This window comes from Zalophus californianus, chromosome 2 (genome assembly GCF_009762305.2).
Source record: "Zalophus californianus isolate mZalCal1 chromosome 2, mZalCal1.pri.v2, whole genome shotgun sequence".
NCBI classification, from domain to species: domain Eukaryota; kingdom Metazoa; phylum Chordata; class Mammalia; order Carnivora; family Otariidae; genus Zalophus; species Zalophus californianus.
Genome location: NC_045596.1, coordinates 26,502,580 through 26,522,584, shown reverse-complemented (window position 1 = coordinate 26,522,584; position 20,005 = coordinate 26,502,580). Strand labels below are relative to the sequence as shown.

At 37.3% G+C, this 20,005-nt stretch overlaps 1 pseudogene; it reads left to right on the top strand.

Annotated features, from left to right (window-relative positions):
- Positions 1-12,136: 12,136 nt before the first annotated feature.
- On the top strand, positions 12,137-17,768 carry LOC113925609 (annotated as a pseudogene).
- The last annotated feature ends 2,237 nt before the right edge of the window (positions 17,769-20,005 follow it).

The following is a 20,005-nucleotide window of genomic DNA, read 5'->3' as shown; positions in this document are numbered from 1 at the left end:
GTTTTAGATGTAGATTTCCGTTATTCATCTGTTGCATATAACACCCAGTGCTCAGTACATCACGTGCCCTCCTTAATGCCCATCACCCAATTACCCCATCCCTCCCCCCACTTCCCCTCTAGCAACCCTCAGTTTGTTTCCTATTGTTAAAAGTCTCTTATGGTTTAAAATGGAGGTATAATCATTTATTGAGATATCCATCTCTTTTTTTCTTTAATATCAGAATGCATTGGGGGATTGGCAACAGGCAAACTTAAAACATCAAATATTTTCCTTTCTCTTTTCTGGTTATGTTGTAGCCATATGACAAAGTATCATTCATAAAAGATATCATTCTCTTTTAGCTCTGTCTTTCTGCCAGAAATGTGGGCTTAATAGTGAGAACTCCAGCAGCCATTTTTGCAACCATGAATAAAAGGCCATGAAAACCTCTAAGACATTTTACTCGACTTTCTTAAGACTCTGAAACAATGCCGGAAAACACTTTCTGTAGTCTTCTTGTTAAGTGAAAAAATACAATTAGACCACTGTGGGTAGCCTACCACATGCAGCAAAATGTAAATCTTAATTGAAATATGTCCTCTCAACTGTGCTTGAGCAACTGAGTTCTGAGCTTTTCAGGTTTTCAGTCTGAAAGAGTATAGCTCTGGTCCTTTGAAAGGGAAGAGAAAGGACACTCTATTCTCCATATAAGTTAAGGAAGAGAAATCTGTGCATTTAAGTGCACCATATAAAATTTATCAAGCAATCATCTCCTGACTCCTTCCTTTCCAAATTACCTAACACAATTCCTCCTCCTCCATTCCAAGTTACTGCCTTTTCCAGGATTCTGTATCACATCACGATTTGTCTTCTGTTTGTTTCCTTCTTGCAAGCTAAAGTTTTGTTTTTTTCTCTGTCTAAAAAATCAACAATCATTGTGTAGTTCAATTCCCATTTTCCTCAAATGCATTGGATCCTCTTATCTATTATTCTTTTCTCTCATACTCCATGTCTTTGTCTTTATGGGTTTGTATTTTGTTTCCTTTACTGCCATTATATAATCAGATCTAATAGCTTCTTACAGAAAGTTTAAAATTCCTGCATAACCACAAGTGAACACAGAGTCACTGATTCTTTAGCAAACCTGTAAGATATTTAAGCATATATTCAATTTCTTAACTGAGTCTTAAATGCACTTGAGTTCTACTCTGTTCCTACCTAAACCTAAGTTCTGCTTCTTATACTTTGTTAAATGACCAAATTCTTTCAGTTCAACATTTTCTAACATTTAAATATTAAATCAATTGATGCTTTGTACATTTCTATAAAAATATTTGAATATAGTAGATTTATTATTATATTTATAGATTTATAATCAAAATTTCATCTGTTGAAGTTTTTGGAAATTTCAGATACAGTGATTAACCTAAAATGATACTGCCTAAAATACCTCTGATATCAAGCCCAAACCCCTGACTTTAGCCACACCTGTGGTGGATAGTTGCATGGGAAATTACACTCACTTAACACTGATAGCATCTTGTGTTCTATCTCTCATCTTACAATTTCTCCAACACAACCCCACAAAAGTTTCCTCAGGTTGAACCTAAGCAATGCCCAAAAGTGTAGGAGAGTTAATGTCCTCTGAGGATGGCCCTCAGTGAAAGGGAAATAGGAACCATAGATAAAATTGCCAGTTTTCAGGTCTTCATGAGGACTACTTTGAGAAGTTTCTCAGGAGCTTCCAATAAAAGCAAGCCTTCACTGTCTAGCCACAGCAATTATGTCAACAATGTACATTTATGACAAATTTGCTTCTTCTCCATCTCACTCTCCCATTCTCCCACTTTTTTTTTAAAGATTTTATTTATTTATTAGAGAGAGAGACACACAGCGAGAGAGGGAACACAAGCAGGGGGAGTGGGAGGGGGAGAAGCAGGCTCCCCGCTGAGCAGGGAGCCCGATGCAGGGCTCGATCCCAGGACCCCGGGATCATGACCTGAGCGGAAGACAGATGCTTAATGACTGAGCCACCCAGGCGCCCCTCTTCCACTTTTTATACCTTGGATAATCTCCCAAATAAACTAACCCCACTCAAATCCTTGTCCGACTCTTTGTTGTCAGGAGAAATGGAGTCAAAAGATGTAGATTAATATCAAGCTCTGAATGGGCTCTTAGAGCTATTTCTGTCCAGATTTTCACAAACAAAGGGACCTTTTAATTATCAGAAGGCTATGAATAAGCTCCAAATGGAGGGGGCAAAAGCAAAAAGTAGAAATTTTTATGTTTAATTTTTAATCATGATTAATTTAATTTATTGATTATCTTAAAATGTTAAGATTATAAAAGTGTGGACCTGTGTAAGACAATGTCACAATTTAAGAAATGAGTTGTATAGTACTTTTGAGAATATTAAACCAAGTTTTCAGGTGCCATCTAATTTCTTGTTTAATCCAATTTTGGTGTATATTATCCTAAGGAATAGTATTTTAGAGGTTGGACAGACTCACAGAAAAATGATCTGAATTAATGTGTTTATATTTCTTTTGTTATGAAAATCAAAGTGTGATTGCCCGTTTAATATGGTAAAATAAATAATGCTCATGGACTCTATAATAGATTTTCAAACTGTATGGAGAGAATCCAAAAAACATATAATTAATTGATTTGCAAATCCTCAAAGAGCTAAAGGATCAGGTAGTGGCATGTACTGAATCAACAGCACCATAATACAGCATTTTATATGTGTGGCTAATGGATATTTTCATGAATGTTTGCTAGCTAGTCAGCCAGTACAGAGAGATATTAGGTAGGATAATTACTCACAGTTGTGTTTAATAAAATGAGCGAAAATTGTCAAATGACACTAATAATAATAATCCTATAGCAGGCTAAATAATTCAATGATAATTACAAGTATTAATCTAGCTTTCTTCCCTGATTAAGAATCATCTCTGCTTTATCATAATGGGAGTAGCAGATTGTCTGCAATGAATTGTGAAAACCCAGCAGTGACTTTGGCAGTGAAGGCCTCCCATCAATTTTGATAGGTTAAAATGATTCTGGTTGGTCTTGAGTAAATGTGTCAATTTTTTTTTTCTGTGTGTGTCATAAAAGAAAGAAGCAATAGTAAATTCTTGCTGTTATTCCAGAGCCAATAAAATCATACTGCCAACAAGGGGCAGTTGACACTGTAAGTGTAGTTAACTATCTTGAAACACTAGACCTGGAAATAAAATTCCAATATTTCACATAACCTTGCTTTTTTGATAGAAAAAAAATTATACTGCTTACATTTAGGACCCTGCTGTTTTGTTGCTATTTTGAACATGACTATTGCAAATGTGTGTGTGTGTGTGTGTGTGTGTGTGTGTGTGTATGTATTTTTTCTTTTTTCTTTTTTTTTTTTGTCCTGTGCAACAAATTCATTTAGACATAAATTTGGATTGCAAATCATCTTCTTTTTGGGGGGTGGTGGTGGTGTTTGTGGCTAGTTTTACAAATTAAAAGGACTAAAAGAAAGAAGAAAAATGTTTTGTATTACAACATATTTATATCTGACCAAAACATTTATTTACTAAAATACTGACCAAGTGTAGTGCTATACTTTGTGTATTCTTATATATTATTTTTTTATTTTTTACTTTTATTTTATAATGTTATGTTAGTCACCATAGATTGCATCATTAGTTTTTGATGTAATGTTCCATGATTCATTGTTTGCATATAACACCCAGTGTTCCATGCAATATGTATTCTCCTTAATACCCACTACCAAGCTAACCCATCCCCCCACCCCCTGCCCTCTAAAACCCTCAGTTTGTTTCTCAGTGTCCATAGTCTCTCATGGTTTGTCTCCCCCTCCAATTTTCCCCCTTTGTTTTTTGCTTCCTACTTTATTTTTTTTTAAACATATAATGAATTATTTGTTTCAGAGGTACAGGTTTGTGATTCATCAGTTTTACGCAATTCACAGCACTCACCATAGCACATACACTCCAAATGTCCAACACCCAGCCACCCCATCCCTCCCACCCCCCACCACTCCAGCAACCCTCAGTTTGTTTCCTGAGATTAAGAGACTCTCATGGTTTGTCTCCCTCTCTGGTTTCGTCTTGTTTCATTTTTCCCTCCCTTCCTCAATGATCCTCTGTCTTGTTTCTCAAATTCCTCATATCAGTGAGGTCTTATGATACATGTCTTTCTCTGATTGACTTATTTCGCTCAGCATAACACCCTCCAGTTCCATCCACATTGTTTCAAATGGCAAGATTTCATTCCTTGTGATGGCTGCATAACATCCATTGTATATATATATATATATATATATATATATATATATATATATATATATATATATATACCACTTCTTTATCCATTCATCTGTTAATGGACATCTTGGTTCTTTCCATAGTTTGGCTATTGTGGACATTGCTGCTATAAACATTGGGATGCATGTACCCCTTCAGATCCCTACATTTGTATCTTTGGGGGTTAATACCCAGTAGTGCAATTGCTGGGTCATAGGGTAGCTCTATTTTCAACTTTCTGAGGAACTTCCTTACTATTTTCCAGAGTGGCTGCATCAGCTTGCATTCCCACCAACAGTGTAAGAGGGGTCCCCTTTCTCCACATCCCTGCCAATATATGCTGTTTCCTGACTTGTTAATTTTAGCCATTCTGACTGGTGTGAAGTGGTATCTCATTGAGGTTTGATTTGGATTTCCCTGATGCCGAGTGATGTTGAGCACTTTTCCATGTCTGTTGGCCATTTGAATGTCTTCTCTGCAGAAATGTCTGTTTGTGTCTTCTGCCCATTTCTTGATTGGATTATTTGCTCCTTGGATGTTGAGTTTGATAAGTTCTTTTTAGATTTTGGATACTAGCCCTTTATCTGAAATGTCATTTGCAAATATCTTCTCCCATTATGTCAGTTGTCTTTTGGTTTTGTTGACTGTTTCTTTTGCTGTTCAAAAGCTTTTTATCTTGATAAAGTCCCAATAGTTCATTTATCCCTTTGCTTCCCTTGCCTTTAGTGATGTGTCTAGGAAGGAGTTGCTATGGCTAAGGTCGGAGAGGTTGCTGCTCGTATTCTCCTCAAGCATTTTGATGGATTCCTGTCTCACTTTTAGGTCTTTCATCCATTTTGAGTTGACCACAGAGTTAAGGGTCCATTTCTGGGCTCTCTATTCTGTTCTATTGATCTATGTGTCTGTTTTTGTGCCAGTACCATACTCTCTTGATGATTACAGATTTGTCATAGAGCTTGAAGTCCGGAATTGTAATGCCACCAGCTTTGCTTTTCTCTTTCAACATTCCTCTGGCTATTCGGTGTCTTTTGTGGTTCCATACAAATTTTAGGATTATTTGTTTCATTTCTTTGAAAAAAGTGGATGTATTTTGATAGGGATTGCCTTAAATGTGTAGATTGCTCTAGATAGCATAGACATTTTCGTATTTGTTCTTCCAATCCATGAGCATGGAATATTTTTCCATTTCTTTGTGACTTCCTCAAATTCTTTCATGAATATTCTATAGCTTTCTGAGTACAGATTCTTTGCCTCTTAGGTTAGATTTATTCCTAGGTATCTTATGGTTTTGGGTGCAATTGTAAATGGGATCCACTCCTTAATTTCTCTTTCTTCTGTCTTGTTGTTGGTGTATAGAAATGCCACTTATTTCTGTGGATTGATTTTTATATCCTGCCACTATACTGAATTACTGTATGAGTTCTAGCAGTTTTGGGGTGGAATCTTTTGGATTTTCCACATAAAGTATCATATCATCTACAAAAAAAGTGAGAGTTTCACTTCTTCTTTGCATATTTGGATGCTTTTTATTTCTTTTTGTTGTCTGATTGCTGTGGCTAGGACCTCTAGTACTATGTTAAACAGCAGTGGTGATAGTGGATATTCCTGCATGTCCCTGACCTTAGGGGGAAAGCTCTCAGTGTTTCCCCATTGAAAATGATATTCACTGTGGGTTTTTCATAGATGGCTTTTATGATATTGAGGTGTGTACCCTCTATCCTTACACTGTGAAGAGTCTCATCAAGAAAGGATGCTGTACTTTGTCAAATGCTTTTTCTGTATCTATTGAGAGTATCATATGGTTCCTGTTCTTTCTTTTATTAATGTATTGTATCACAATGATTGATTTGTTGATGTTGAACCAACCTTGCAGCCCAGGAATAAATACCACTTGGTTGTGGTGAATAATCCCTTTAATGTACTGTTGGATCCTATTGGCTAGTATTTTGCTGAGAATTTTTGCAGCCATGTTCATCAGGCATATTGGTCTGTAATTTTCCTTTTTGATGGGGTCTTTGTCTGGTTTTGGGATCAAGGTAATTTTGGCCTCATAAAATGGGTTTGGAAGTTTTCCTTCCATTTCTATTTTTTTTGGAACAGTTTCAGAAGAATAGGGATATTAATTCTTCTTTAAATGTTTGATAGGATTCCCCTGGGAAGCCATCTAGCCATGGGCTCTTTTTTGTTGGGAGATTTTTGATTATTGCTTCAATTTCTGTACTGGTTATGGGTCTGTTCAGGTTTTCTATTTCTTCCTGGTTCAGTTTTGGTAGTTTATTCATCTCTAGGAATGCATCCATTTCTTCCAGATTATCTAATTTGCTGGCATATAATTGCTCATAATATGTTGTTATACCTGTTTATATTTCTTTGCTGTTGTTTGTGATCTCACCTCTTTCATTCATAATTTTATTTATTTGGGTTGTTTCTCTCTCTCTCTCTCTCTCTCTCTCTCTCTTTTTTTTTGATAAAAATGGCCAGGGGTTTATCAATCTTATTATTCTTTCAAAGAACCAGCTCCTAGTTTTGTTGATCTGTTCTACTGTTCTTTTGGTATCTATTTCATTGATTTCTGCTCTGATCTTTATTATTTCTCATCTCCGGCTGGGTTTAGGCTTTATTTGCTGTTCTTTTTCCAGCTCCTTAGGTGAAGCATTAGGTTGTGTATTTGAGAACTTTCTTGTTTCTTGAGAAAGGCTTGTATTGCTATATACTTTCTAGTTAGGATGGCCTTTGCTGCATCCCAAAATTTTGAACAGTTATGTTTTCATTTTCACTTGTTTCCATGATTTTTTTAAATTCTTTAATTTCCTGGTTGACACATTCATTCTTTAGTAGGATGCTCTTTAGCCTCCATGTATTTGAGTTCTTTCCAACTTTCCTCTTGTGATTGAGTTCTAGTTTCAAAGCATCATGGTCTGAAAATATGCAGGGAATGATCCCAATCTTTTGGTACCAGTTGAGACCTGATTTGTGACCTAGGATGTGATCTATACTGGAGAATGTTCCATGGGCACTAGAGAAGAATATGTGTTCTGTTGCTTTGGGATGGAATATTCTGAATATATCTGTGAAGTCCATTTGGTCCAGTGTGTCATTTAAAGCCTTTAATTCCTTGTTAATGTTTTGCTTATATGATCTGTCCATTTCAGTGAGGGGGTGTTAAAGTCCCCTACTATTATAGTATTTTGTTGATGTGTTTCTTTGATTTTGTTATGAATTGCCTTATGCAATCGGATGCTCCCATGTTAGGGGCATAGATATTTAAAATTGTTAGATCTTCTTGTTGGATAGTCCCTTTAAGTAGGACATATTGTCCTTCCTCATCTCTTATTATAGTTTTTGGTTTAAAGTCTAATTTGTCCGATATAAGGATTGCCAACCCAGCTTTCTTTTAGATGTCCATTAGCATAGTAAATGGTTTTCCACCCCCTCACTTTAAATCTGGAGGTTTCTTTGGCTAAAATGAGTCTTTTGCAGGCAGCGTATCGATGGGTCTTGTTTTTTTTAATCTAATCTGTTACCCTGTGTTTTTTGATTCAGGCATTTAGCCCCTTTACATTCAGGGTAACTATTGAAAGATATGAATTTTGTGCCATTGTATTGCCTGTAAAGACTGTTACTCTGTATTGTCTCTGTTCCTTTCCTATGTTACTTTTAGGCTCTCTCTTTGCTTAGAGGACCATTTTCTTTCTTTTTTTAATATTTTGTAAAATATTTTATTTATTTCTTCATGAGAGAGAGAGAGAGAGAGAGAGAGAGAGAAGCAGAGGGAGAAGCAGGCTCCCAAAGAGCAGGGAGTCCGATGCCGGACTCTATCCCAGGACCCCTGGATCGTGACCTGAGCCGAAGGCAGATGCTTAACCATCTGAGCGACCCAAGCACCCTAGAGGACCATTTTCAATATTTCTTGTAGGACTGGTTTGTTTGCAAACTCTCTTAGTTTGTGTTTGTCCTGGAAGCTTTTTATATCTCCTTCTATTTTCAGTGACAGCCTACACGGATATAGTATTCTTGGCTGCATATTTTTCTCATTTAGTGCTCTGAATATATCATGCAGTCCTTTCTGGCCTGCCAGGTCTCTGTGGATAGGTCTGCTGCCAATCTAATGTTTCTACCATTGTAGTTTACAGACCTCTTGTCCTGAGCTGCTTTCAGGATTTCCTCTTTGTCTCTGAGATTTGTAAGTTTTACTGCTAGATGTCACAGTGTTGACCTATTTTTATTGATTTTGAGGGGGGTTCTCTGAGCCTCCTGGATTTTGCTGCCTGTTCCTTTCCCCAAATTAGGGAAGTTCTCCACTATAATTTGCTCCAGTATACTTTCTGCCCCTCTCTCTCTTTCTTCTTCTTCTGGGATCCCAATTTATCTAGTATTGTTTCATCTTATGATATCACTTATCTCTCAAATTCTGCCCTCATGATGCAGTGGTTGTTTATCTCTCTTTTTATAGAAGACCAAATGGTCTTCTATATCATTAATTCTCTCTTCTGCTTCATTTATCCTAGCAGTTAGAGCCTCCATTTTTTTACTGTACCTCATTACTTACTCTTTTGATTTCAACTTGGTTAGATTATAGTTCTTTTATTTCTTCAGGAAAGGATTTTGTAGTATCTTCCATGCTTTTTTCAATACCAGCTAGTATTTTTATAATCATCATTCTGAACTCTTACTAATGTCTGTATTGATTAGGTCCTTGGCAGTCTGTATAGCCTCTTGTTCTTTTTTTTTTTTTGAGTTAAATTTTTCCATTTTGTCATTTTGTCCAGAGAAGAATAGATGAATGAGAGAACAAAATACTAAAAGGGTAACAACGACCACAGAAAAATATACACTAAACAAATCAGAAGAGACTAAAAGTGAGGGGGGAAAGAAAGGGAAATTAAAAAAAAAAAAAAGAGGGGCGCCTGGGTGGCTCAGTCGGTTAAGCCACTGCCTTCAGCTCAGGTCATGATCCTGGAGTCCCGGGATCGAGTCCCGCATCGGGCTCCCTGCTCGGCAGGGAGTCTGCTTCTCCCTCTGACCCTCCCCTCTCTCATGTTCTCTCTCTCTATCTCATTCTCTCTCTCAAATAAATAAATAAATCTTTAAAAAAAAAAAAAGAATATGATCAGGCTGGTGAATAGATCAGAGCCACACACTAGATTTTGGGTATATTTTTGTCTGTTAGAAGAAACTGCCTCTTAAAATTTTAAAGAAAGAGTAACTTATATATGTACAAAAATAAGGATAAATATGATGAAAGGATGGAATATGACTGTAAAGATTAAAATTATAATAGATTTTAAAAAAGGAATTGATAAGAAGTTCATTGAAAAAAGAAAAAAGAAAAATAAAAAAAAAATCAAGAAAAAGGAAGAGAATGTCATCGGGGAGGAGACTAGAACAAAGCCATATACTAGAGATTTAGGGCATATCTTGGTCTGTTAGAAGAAACTGTATCCCAAAATTTTAAAGAGAGAAAAACTTATATATATACGAAAAATAAGGTTCCTACAATGAAGGGATAGAATATGACTCTAAAAATGAAAATTAAAAAAAGATTAAAAAAAAGGAATTGATAAGATATGGGTTGAAAAAGGGAAAAAGAAAAAAATCAAAAAAGAAAAAAGAAAAAGAAAATTTTTAAAAATTAACTTTGAAAGACTAAAGAATCATGGGAAACAAAGCCATGAGATCTATGTGCTGTATTCCCCTAGCACTGGGTTCTGTAGCTCTCATTGATTGGTAAACTTGGTCTTGGCTGGATGTTCTTGCTGATCTTCTGGGGGAGGGGCCTGTTGTAGTGATTTTCAAGTATCTTTGCCCGAGGCAGAATTGCACGGCCCTTGTCAGGGACCAGGCTACGTAATCTGCTTGGGTTTGCTCTTGTTAACTTTTGTTCCCTGAAAGATTTCCATACAGCTTTGGAGGACAGGAGTGAAAATGGTGGCCTCCCAATCTCTGCCCGGGAGGAGCAGAGAACTAGGGGCCCCCATCCTCAGTGAGCTTACAGAGAAAAGCAGTCAATTACTCCTGCCTCACTGGTCTCCAGCTGCATTCCATGCTCACCTGCCTATGACTGAGCATTTCTATCTCTGACACATGACTCCGTTTGGAGTCTCCAAACCCAGCAGATTCCTGTGGTGCACTCCCATGTCACTCTTCCCAGGGGAGGCAGGGCAGTATCTCTGGATCTACCCCTTGTTGGGTCCCTGCTATAAGAGTACTGCAGCAATTATGCTGCAGATCACAGTTTATGGCAACCACATGCTGAGAGCCCCCTTCCTGTCTCTGTCTTTGCACCCGCTTCCCTGCTCCAATACCTGGGAGCTCTGCCACACTTAGACAACCCCAGTCTTTCTGTGACCCCAAGGGTCCTGAGACCACACAGTCCCAGCAAGGGTTTTACCCCCCACTTAGCCACTGGAGTGACATCTAAATTTCGATTTTGTGCTCTGCTGCTCTATCTCTTGCTGGTACCCGGCTGAGGGAGGCTCCCTCCTCCCGCGGTCCATCTTCCCAAACATTGCCTGGGACTCACTTCTCCGCACACCCTACCTTCTAGAAAGTGGTTGCTTTTCTGTTCATAGAGTTGCTGCTATTCTTTTCTTCAATCTATTCTATTGAGTTTGTATGTGTTCAGAATGGTTTGATACCTATCTAGTTTAATTCCTGGGACCAGATGAAATTTACATCTCCTATTCCTCTACCATCTTGCTCATCCTCTTATTTTTGTACTTCTGTAAATTAAAATGACTGAATTGCAGAACAAGAGTTTAAGTGGTAACTATTGTAAATTTTACCAAAACTCACTTTTGTCAAACTTGTTTTTGTCATCATATATGTCAAGTACTTTTCTCAGGTCTATTTTTAGAATATGCTTATATAATGAATATTTAAACTGATATCTATTATAAAAATGTTGCAATTCCTTTAAGAAACATTAAGTATATTGGATCAATTTATTTCTTTAATTCATTGAAGACATTTTTGGCTTGTTTCCAGTACTTTGTTACTGGTTAATCAATGAATATGAAGTAGTCTGAATTCAGTATTATAGGGCACTTTCCCTTTAACTGATGAACATAGTGAAGATATGTGTATTTGTGTGTGTGTGTGTGTGTGTGTGTGTACACACACATATATATTTCAAAGATCTTTGATAAAGTGGCAAAGGCAATACATGAGCAATTATGATCTTTTCAACAAATGGCTCTGGAGTAATGGGAAAGCTTTATGTAAAAATAAAATAAAATAAAATGAATCCAGGCAGATATCATATGCTCTTCACAAAAATTAGCTCAAATTGGATTATAAACCTAAACATAAAACATGTACAAGATAATATAGAAGAAAACTTAGATGGCCTTGGGTTTGGCAATAAATCTTTAGGTACAATAGCACAGGCACTATCCATGAAAGAAAAAATTGTTAAGTGAGATTTCATTGAATTTAAAAATGTCTACTCTGTGAAACACAGTGCCAAGAGAATGAAAAGATAAACCACAGACTATGAGACAATATTTGCAAAAGACACATCTAACAAAGGATTATTATCAAAAATACACAAGACCCCTTAAATCTCAACAATGGGAATAAACCTAATTAAAAATGGGCCAAAGACCTTAGCAGATACCTCATTAAAGAAAATATGCAGATCAAATAAGCATATGAAAAGATGCTTCACATCATATGTCATCAGGAAAATGCAAATTAAAACAAAAAAGAGATACCAGTACATACTCAACATCCAAAACACTGACAACAGAACACTAAATGCTGGTGCGGATGGGGAGTAACAGGTATGTTCTTTCATTTCTGTTGAGAATACAAAATGGAAAACAATTTGGCAGTTTCTTTCAAAACTAAACAAATTCTTACCAGATGATCCAGCAGTTGCACTTCTTGGTATTTATCCAAAGAAGATGAAAAGTTATGTCTATACAAATGTCTTCAGCAGTTTTATTCATAAATGACAAAAACTTGGAAACAACCAAGATATCCTTCAATAGGTGAAAGGTCAAATACAATGTAGCCCATACAAACAATGGAATATTATCTAGTGCTAAAGAAATGAATTACCAAGCCATGAAAAGATATGGAAGAGCTTGAATTGCAAAGTACTAAGTGAAAGAATTCAATCTGAAGAGTCTACATACTGTGTGATTCCATCTATATGACATTCTGGAAAAGGTAAAACTGTGAAGACAGAAAAAGACCCCAAGTGGATGGGGGTGAGAGGGGAGGGATGGATAGGAAGAGCACAGATTTTTAAGGCAGTGAAGCCACTTTGTATGATACTCTAGTGGTGGATACATGTCATTATACATTTGTTCAAACCAATAGAATATATAACACCTAGAATGAACCGTAATATAAACTATGATCGTTTAGTAATTATGATGTATCAATGTAGGTTCATCAATTGTAATAAATGCTCACTGTAATGGGGGATGTTCATGATCAGGGAGGCAATGCATGTGTGAGGGCAAGTGGTATATGGGAAATCTCCCTCTTGATTTGCTATTAGCTTAAAACTGCTCTAAAAAATAAAGTTCACTGGGTGCCTGGGTGGCTCAGTCAGTTAAGCATCTGCCTTCAATTCAGGTCATGATCCCAGAGTCCTGGGATTGAGCCCTACATTGGTTTCCCTGCTCAACTGGGAGTCTACTTCTCCCTCTGCCCTTCACCCTGTGTGTGCTCTCTCTCACTCTCTCTCAAATAAATAAATAAAATCTTTTTAAAATTTTTTAAAAATAAAAAAGTTCTTTAAAATAAAGAAAGGTCTGATCTCACATATTTGCTCCTCTCTTTCCCTGACTCAAACCTCAGTTTGCTTATTTTTTACTTTCCAAGGATTATGCATCTCAATAAAATATTAGCACACACACTTTAGCCTCAGGCTTCACTGTCTAAGGAATGGGCTAAGACAAAGAAGGCAATGTTTAAGCAGAAAAATAAATGGCGAATCTCTTTATGTCCTTGATTCAAAACCTAAAATCTCTAGAGGAGTGGAGGGGAGATCTAGTACAGACAATTGAGAATGGAATGTTTAGAAAGAAAAAAGAGAAGAAAAAAGACTGGGAAAAACAAGGAGTCTATGAGACATTTTAGGTTCTGAATAAAAACTGCAATAGCCAATCATGAGATTCATATGTAAATAGAAACTTTTAAAATAGTATTTTAGAATAGTATTGACAGCAATTAGTGTTGTGTCCTTATTCCCAGGCAGAATCTCCAAGAAAGCTTTAACATATGAAGGAAAATATTTTTACTCAAGAATTTTAAGCAGAAAGTGGTGTAAAGATCAAATATGGCCAGATGGGGCTCATCATTCAAAATCTTGGTATATGTAATCTGTCAGTCAGATACCTGCAATGAAAAGTGCATATAAATATTTAATTTTAGGTTTATACCCATCTATCAATAATATTAGTATTATTTCAACAGTGAATGCTCAGCATTCATGATTTTACCTAATAAAATATTTTGGGTTCAATATTTTAAATACTTCAACCTCTATGATTGTCTTCTTAACCTGTAATAATTTTGATTTGGGGTATATAAATCTTAATTTTTTGTAACTTGTTTCTTATTGTAAAAAGGCTCAATGAAATTTTAGAATATATAAATTTACCAAAAAAAACCCATACAGTTTACAATTGCCAAATAAATTAAAACATTATCTTTTATTCATATATATATGTTTCTAAATTGATTTATACACTAGTAAAATCAAAAACTTTTAGTTATGCTAGATTTCATATCATACAATCAGTGCTAAGAAGTCATTTGGCAATGATTTGTCTTAAATAGAGTTAAGATGGGTGTTATCACAATGCAAGATGGAAACACAGATAGTATAACAATTGAGTGTTACATAACTTTTTTGCTTTGTATAAAATTACTACTTTATAAAAAGGCTCTTATCAGTGGCAGACTTGGAAATTTAACAAAACTTTGAAACTAGCATAATGTAACTTATTCCTAGAAAACACCACCACTAACAACACTTTTAGATGAAATCACGACTATTTCTCCATTTGAATAAAAAGAGTAGCAACCCCAAAAGGCTTATTGAACATGAAAATTTGAAATACTACAATGCTCCTAAGGAATGAAATGATCCAGTCATGAATCACAAAAAACAATATAAATCACCAAAGTGTTTGTATAATTGTAATGTACAACTGCCCATTATAGTACAATAGTGTAGGCTTGTAAAAAAACTCTACAAAAGAACTCCACTTCCAAACTGTAGAAAATATGCTCTCTTTACCCCTATGTACAAGTATTAGGCCATTAATTTAACTTTTAAAATATCCACTTAATAGAGGCTTTTTACTCATTTAAACAGACAGCAGGATTGTATTCCTATTGCTTACATCTGAAGGGTAGACTTCTAGGGTAAGATGTAAAGCCCATAAAGGAGCCCAATAATAACAACAAAATAGAGTTTAAATAGGTTTAGTGAGCCTTTACAATCTGCCAGCTACCTTTCTGAGAATGCTACAATTAATAAAACATATAAAATAGCTGACCACAAAGAACTTAGATTCTTTTGAAATATAATAGCGAAATAAACCAATAATAGAGGGGCACTTGGGTGGCTCAGTCCATTGAGTGGCTGCCTTTGGCTGGGGTCATGACCTCAGGGTCCTGGGATCTAGCCCCCCCATCAGGCTCTCTATATTCAGTGGGGAGTCTTCTTCTCCCTCTGCCCCTCCCCATTCATTCTCTCTCTCTCTCAAATAAATAAAATCTCTAAAAAGAGGTAATAGAATAATGAATGTATGGTTGATGGTGATATGTGTCACAAAGAAATACAAGAGAGGTAAAATCCATTGGGGAATGCTGGGATGGTGGTTAATTTTATTTTATATTGGGTGGTTATATCTCATTTATGAGATGCTATTTGCACAAAAACCGCAGTAAGTGAAGGAGGCGTATTATGCAAATGTAAAGAAAAAGGATGCTCTATGCAGAGCAAATAAGTACATTGACCTAATGTGAGCAGCCTTTTCTGTTATGTTTGAGGGAAAGCAAGGAGGCCAATGAAGAGTTCATAGTGGTGGAGAGAAGAAAGTATTGATGTATGACCTTCTAGTACATTGAAATGCTTCCAGTTTTTATTTAGTATGAAAGGGAAAGATACCAAAACATTTTCAACAACAGAATAAAATCATCTGACTTGATTTTTAGGTTAAGTTGCTGTACCAAAATAGATCTTGGGGGGAGGGAAGAGAGGAGCAAGTGTGGAAGTGGGGTAGTCAAAAATCAGGTCAATAATCCCAGAACATATGATGGTGTTTTTACCAAGCTGGTTGGTAATGGAAGTGGTGAGCTATGGTTTTTGTTTTGTATACATTTTGATGGTGAATATTCTGATGAATGGGATGGGGTACGTGCAGGACAGACAGTATTCACATTTATTTTACCTGCACAAACAGAAGGGTGGAGTCTTCATTTCCTGATATAGGGAGAACTCTGGGTTGAGATGTTCTTTCTGATTAAATAGCATAGTGATGATTAGGATTTAGTCAGACAGTGAAAGGGAACAGTAAGCATAGTGCTTAAGAGGTAAGAGATTATAATACATTTGAAATTGATTTCAACTAAGAGCATTGTGTTTGATCTTCTGTTTATGTAGGTAAATAAATGAATGAAGCCTCCTGGGGTTCTGATAGGGGTAAAGAAGACTACTATAAATCCAGTGTTATGGTTTTCAGTGAAGAGTGTGCAATCAGACATATTTTATTAAAGTAACCAAGTACAATGATGGTAGAAAATTGTAATAACAGAAAACATAAAAAAGCAGAGATTTTAAAAAGTGATGCAGGGCAGCATAGAAAAGATAGTCAATGATATTATAATAGTGTTGTATGGTGACAGATGGTGGCTACACTTGTGGTGACCATAGAATAATGTATGGAGATATTGAAACCCTGAAACTAATGTAACACTGAGTGTCAACTCTATTCAAAAAATAAATAAATAAATAAAACATTTTAATTAAAAAAATAAAAAGAAGGGCAAGAATTCGAAAAGTGAATTTCAAAAAGAGTGAAGATGAAGCTAAGACATACTCTTGACCTTGAGGACAACAGCATTTGGAAGATTCTTCCCCACTTTGAGAAGACTCAGATGAATCAACATCATAGAAGAACCAGCTTTAACTAAGGCAAAGAGATGTAATGAATTTTCAAGAAATAATTATCTGACAGGATAATTCTTTCCTATGAAACAGAGCATACAGAAAACAGGGGAAAGTCCTGGAAGCAAAATAGATTATACTGAAAGTAAGAATTAAGAAAAAGATAAATGATAAAAAATAAAGTTAAGAAAATTACACCTGTGACAGAGACCTAGTGAAGAGAATTTTTATGTTGTGGTTTAATGTTTCCAAGGGTAATCTAGGGCTGGGACCTGCCTCGAGACAGGCTGGTTTTAGGCAAACCCCTAAGAGAGGGCTGCTTTGCGAAGGTGGTGTTGGCAGAGGCCATTGGGCTGGACAAAGACAAACCCAACTGTGTGACCAAAGTGGCTGTGAAAATGTTGAAGTCGGTTACAACAGAGAAAGACCTGTCAGACCTGATCTCAGAAATGGAGATGATGAAGATGATCAGGAAGCACAAGAATATCATCAACCTACTGGGGGCCTGCATACAGGATGGCAGTTTGTACGTCATTGTGGATATGCCTCCAAAGGAGTACCTGCAGGCCCAGAGGCCTCCTGGGCTGGAGTACTGTTAAAACCTCAGACACAACACAGAGGAGCAGCTCTCCTCCAAGGACCTGGTATCCTGTGCCTCTCAGTTGGCCCGAGGCATGGAGTATTTGCCTCCAAGAAGCGCATACACAAAGACCTGGCCGTCGGGAACATGCTGGTGATGGAGGACAATGTGATGAAGCTCTCAGACTTAGGCCTTGCACAGGACATTCACCACATCGACTACTATAAAAAGACAACCAACAGCCGGCTGCCTGTGAATTGGATGGCCCTTGAGGTTTTGTTTAACTGGATCTAAACCTGCCAGAGTGATGTCTGGTCTTTTGGGGTCTCCTATGGGAAATCTTCACTCTGGGAGGCTCCCCATATCCTGGCATGCCTGTGGAGGAGCTCTTCAAGCTGCTGAAGGAAGGTCATAAGATGGACAAGCTCAGTAATGGCACCAAAGAGCTATACATGATGATGCAAGATTGCTGGCATGTGGTACCCTCTCAGAGACTTTTGAGTTGATGGTGGAAGACCTGGACCCTATTGTAACCTTGACCTCCAACCAGAAGTACCTGGACCTGTCCGTGTCCCTGGACCAATACTCTCTGAGCTTTCCCAACACCTAAATCTCTACCTGCTCCTCAGGGGAGAATTCTGTCTTCTCTCATGAGCCATTACTGGAGGAGCCCTGTCTGCCCTGACACCCAGCCCAGCTTGCCAATGGCAGACTCAAACGACTAGCACGCCTGTTCCCCCTGCCCAGTCTCCGTAATTAACTGTATCCCTCTCCCCCCAGCCCTCCCTGTGGGATTCACTGCCTTCCACTTTGCCCCTTTCCTGATGGCAGGAGCCAGCTGCCTACCTGAGGCCTTCACCCCTCAGAGTTCACCTCTCTTCCACTTCCTCCTCCTCACAACCTGCTTGTGAGAGAGAGGAGCAGAGAGGCAGGGACTTTGCTCATGGCCACTTTGTCCCTTCCCACATGTTGGACCAAGACCCCTCCCTGCCCCTTGGCACTGCCTGGAGGGCTGGGGACTGGGACATGAGCAGGCACGCCACCGAGAGCTGACCGAGCTTTCCTGTGTTGGTTTGGTCTGCTTCGTGAATCCATAAGCCTGAGTTCTGGTGGCAGGGCCTCATCCTCAGGGCTACAACCATAGGGAGGGGAGGTCAAGAGCTCCGGACCTCCGCTGAGAGCAACCTCTGCTCCAGATAGATGGTGCCAGGGGCTTATTAATTCTGATACTAATTTGTTTTGCTGGCAAAATACCTGGTACCAGATGATGGGGAAGCAAAGTCCCATACCGGGAGCTTTGTACATAGCTATGAAGAAAACACAAAGTGTATAAATCTGAGTATATATTTATGTATCTTTTTAAGGGGTCCTTACCAGAGATTTAACCAATGGGTAAGATGCTCCTGGTGGCTTGGAGGCATCAGTTGCTATATGTGATTAACATAACATAATAAATTAAAATTAAAGAAAAAGATCCCACAGAACTCCCCATCTCCTCCCACCATGCGAGGATGCAGTAAGTCAGCAGTCTGCCACCTGGAAGAGGCCTCTAACAAGAACCCTACCATTCTGTCACCCTGATCTCATACTTCAGTCTCCAAACTGTGTGAGAAATAAATTTCTGTTGTTTATGAGCCTGGAAAAAAGAAAATGTTTTTAAAAAGGTCGTATTTTTTGCTACTTTTGCTATTTATTTATTTTTAATTTTATTATGTTATGTTAATCACCATACATTACATCATTAGTTTTTAACGTAGTGTTCCATGATTCATGGTTTGCATGTTACACCCAGTGTTCCATTCAATACGTGCCCTCTTTAATACCCATCACCAGGCTAACCCATCCCCACCCAGAACCATCAGTTTGTTTCTCAGAGTCCATAGTTTCCCATGGTTCGTCTCCCCCTCCGATTTCCCTCTTCATTTTTCCCTTCCTACTATTTTCTTCTTTTTTTTTAACATATAATGTATTATTTGTTTCAGAGGTACAAGTCTGTGATTCCTCAGTCTTACACAATTCACAGCGCTCACCATAGCACATACCCTCCCCAATGTCTATCCCCCAGCCACCCCATCCCTCCCACCCCACCCCCACTCCAGCAACCCTCAGTTTGTTTCCTGAGATTAAGAATTCCTCATATCAGTGAGGTCATATGACACATGTCTTTCTCTGGTTGACTTATTTTGCTTAGCATAATACCCTCTACTTCCATCCACGTCGTTGCAAATGGCAAGATTTCATTCCTTTTGATGGCTGCATAATATTCTAACCAAGTCAAAATCAAAAAGGCTATTAATGAGGTGCAATTAAAAATGGAGCCTCTAACTCCTAGGATAAATGAGACAGAAGAGAGAATTAGTGATATAAAAGACCAAATGATGGAAAATAAAGAAGCTGAGAAAAAGAGAGATAAACAACTACTGGATCACGAGGGCAGAATTCAAGAGATAAGTGATACCTTAGACAAAACAATATTAGAATAATCAGGATCCCAGAAGAAGAAGAAAGAGAGAGGGGTTATTTATTTTTTTAAATTACGTTCTAAACCTATATTCAGTTTAGGTCCCACATTAAAAATTGCTGCTCCTTCATTAAAAAAAAAAAAGATAATCTAGAAAGATGCTTCTAGAGTCAAAAAGCTGCTTCCTTTATTTGTCAGGATTAAATATGGGAGTGCTTTATAAAGTAAAAGAAAAATATATGCTACATTAACACCAATCACACTAAAGCTTTGGTGGTTATATCAAGATAATGAAAAGTGGATTTTAGAGCAAATTTCATTATCAGACATAAAAAAGATCAATTCAAAATTACAAAAGAGCAAAAGAGTCAATTCATCAGGAGAATATAATAATTCTTGACTTTTATATACCTAGTAACAGATTTGGGGATACATGGAAAAAAAAAAAAAAACATACCTTAGAAGAGAGGTGGAGAAAAATGCCAATTATGTCAAAAAATTTCAACACATTTATTTTAATATTATATAGACAAATG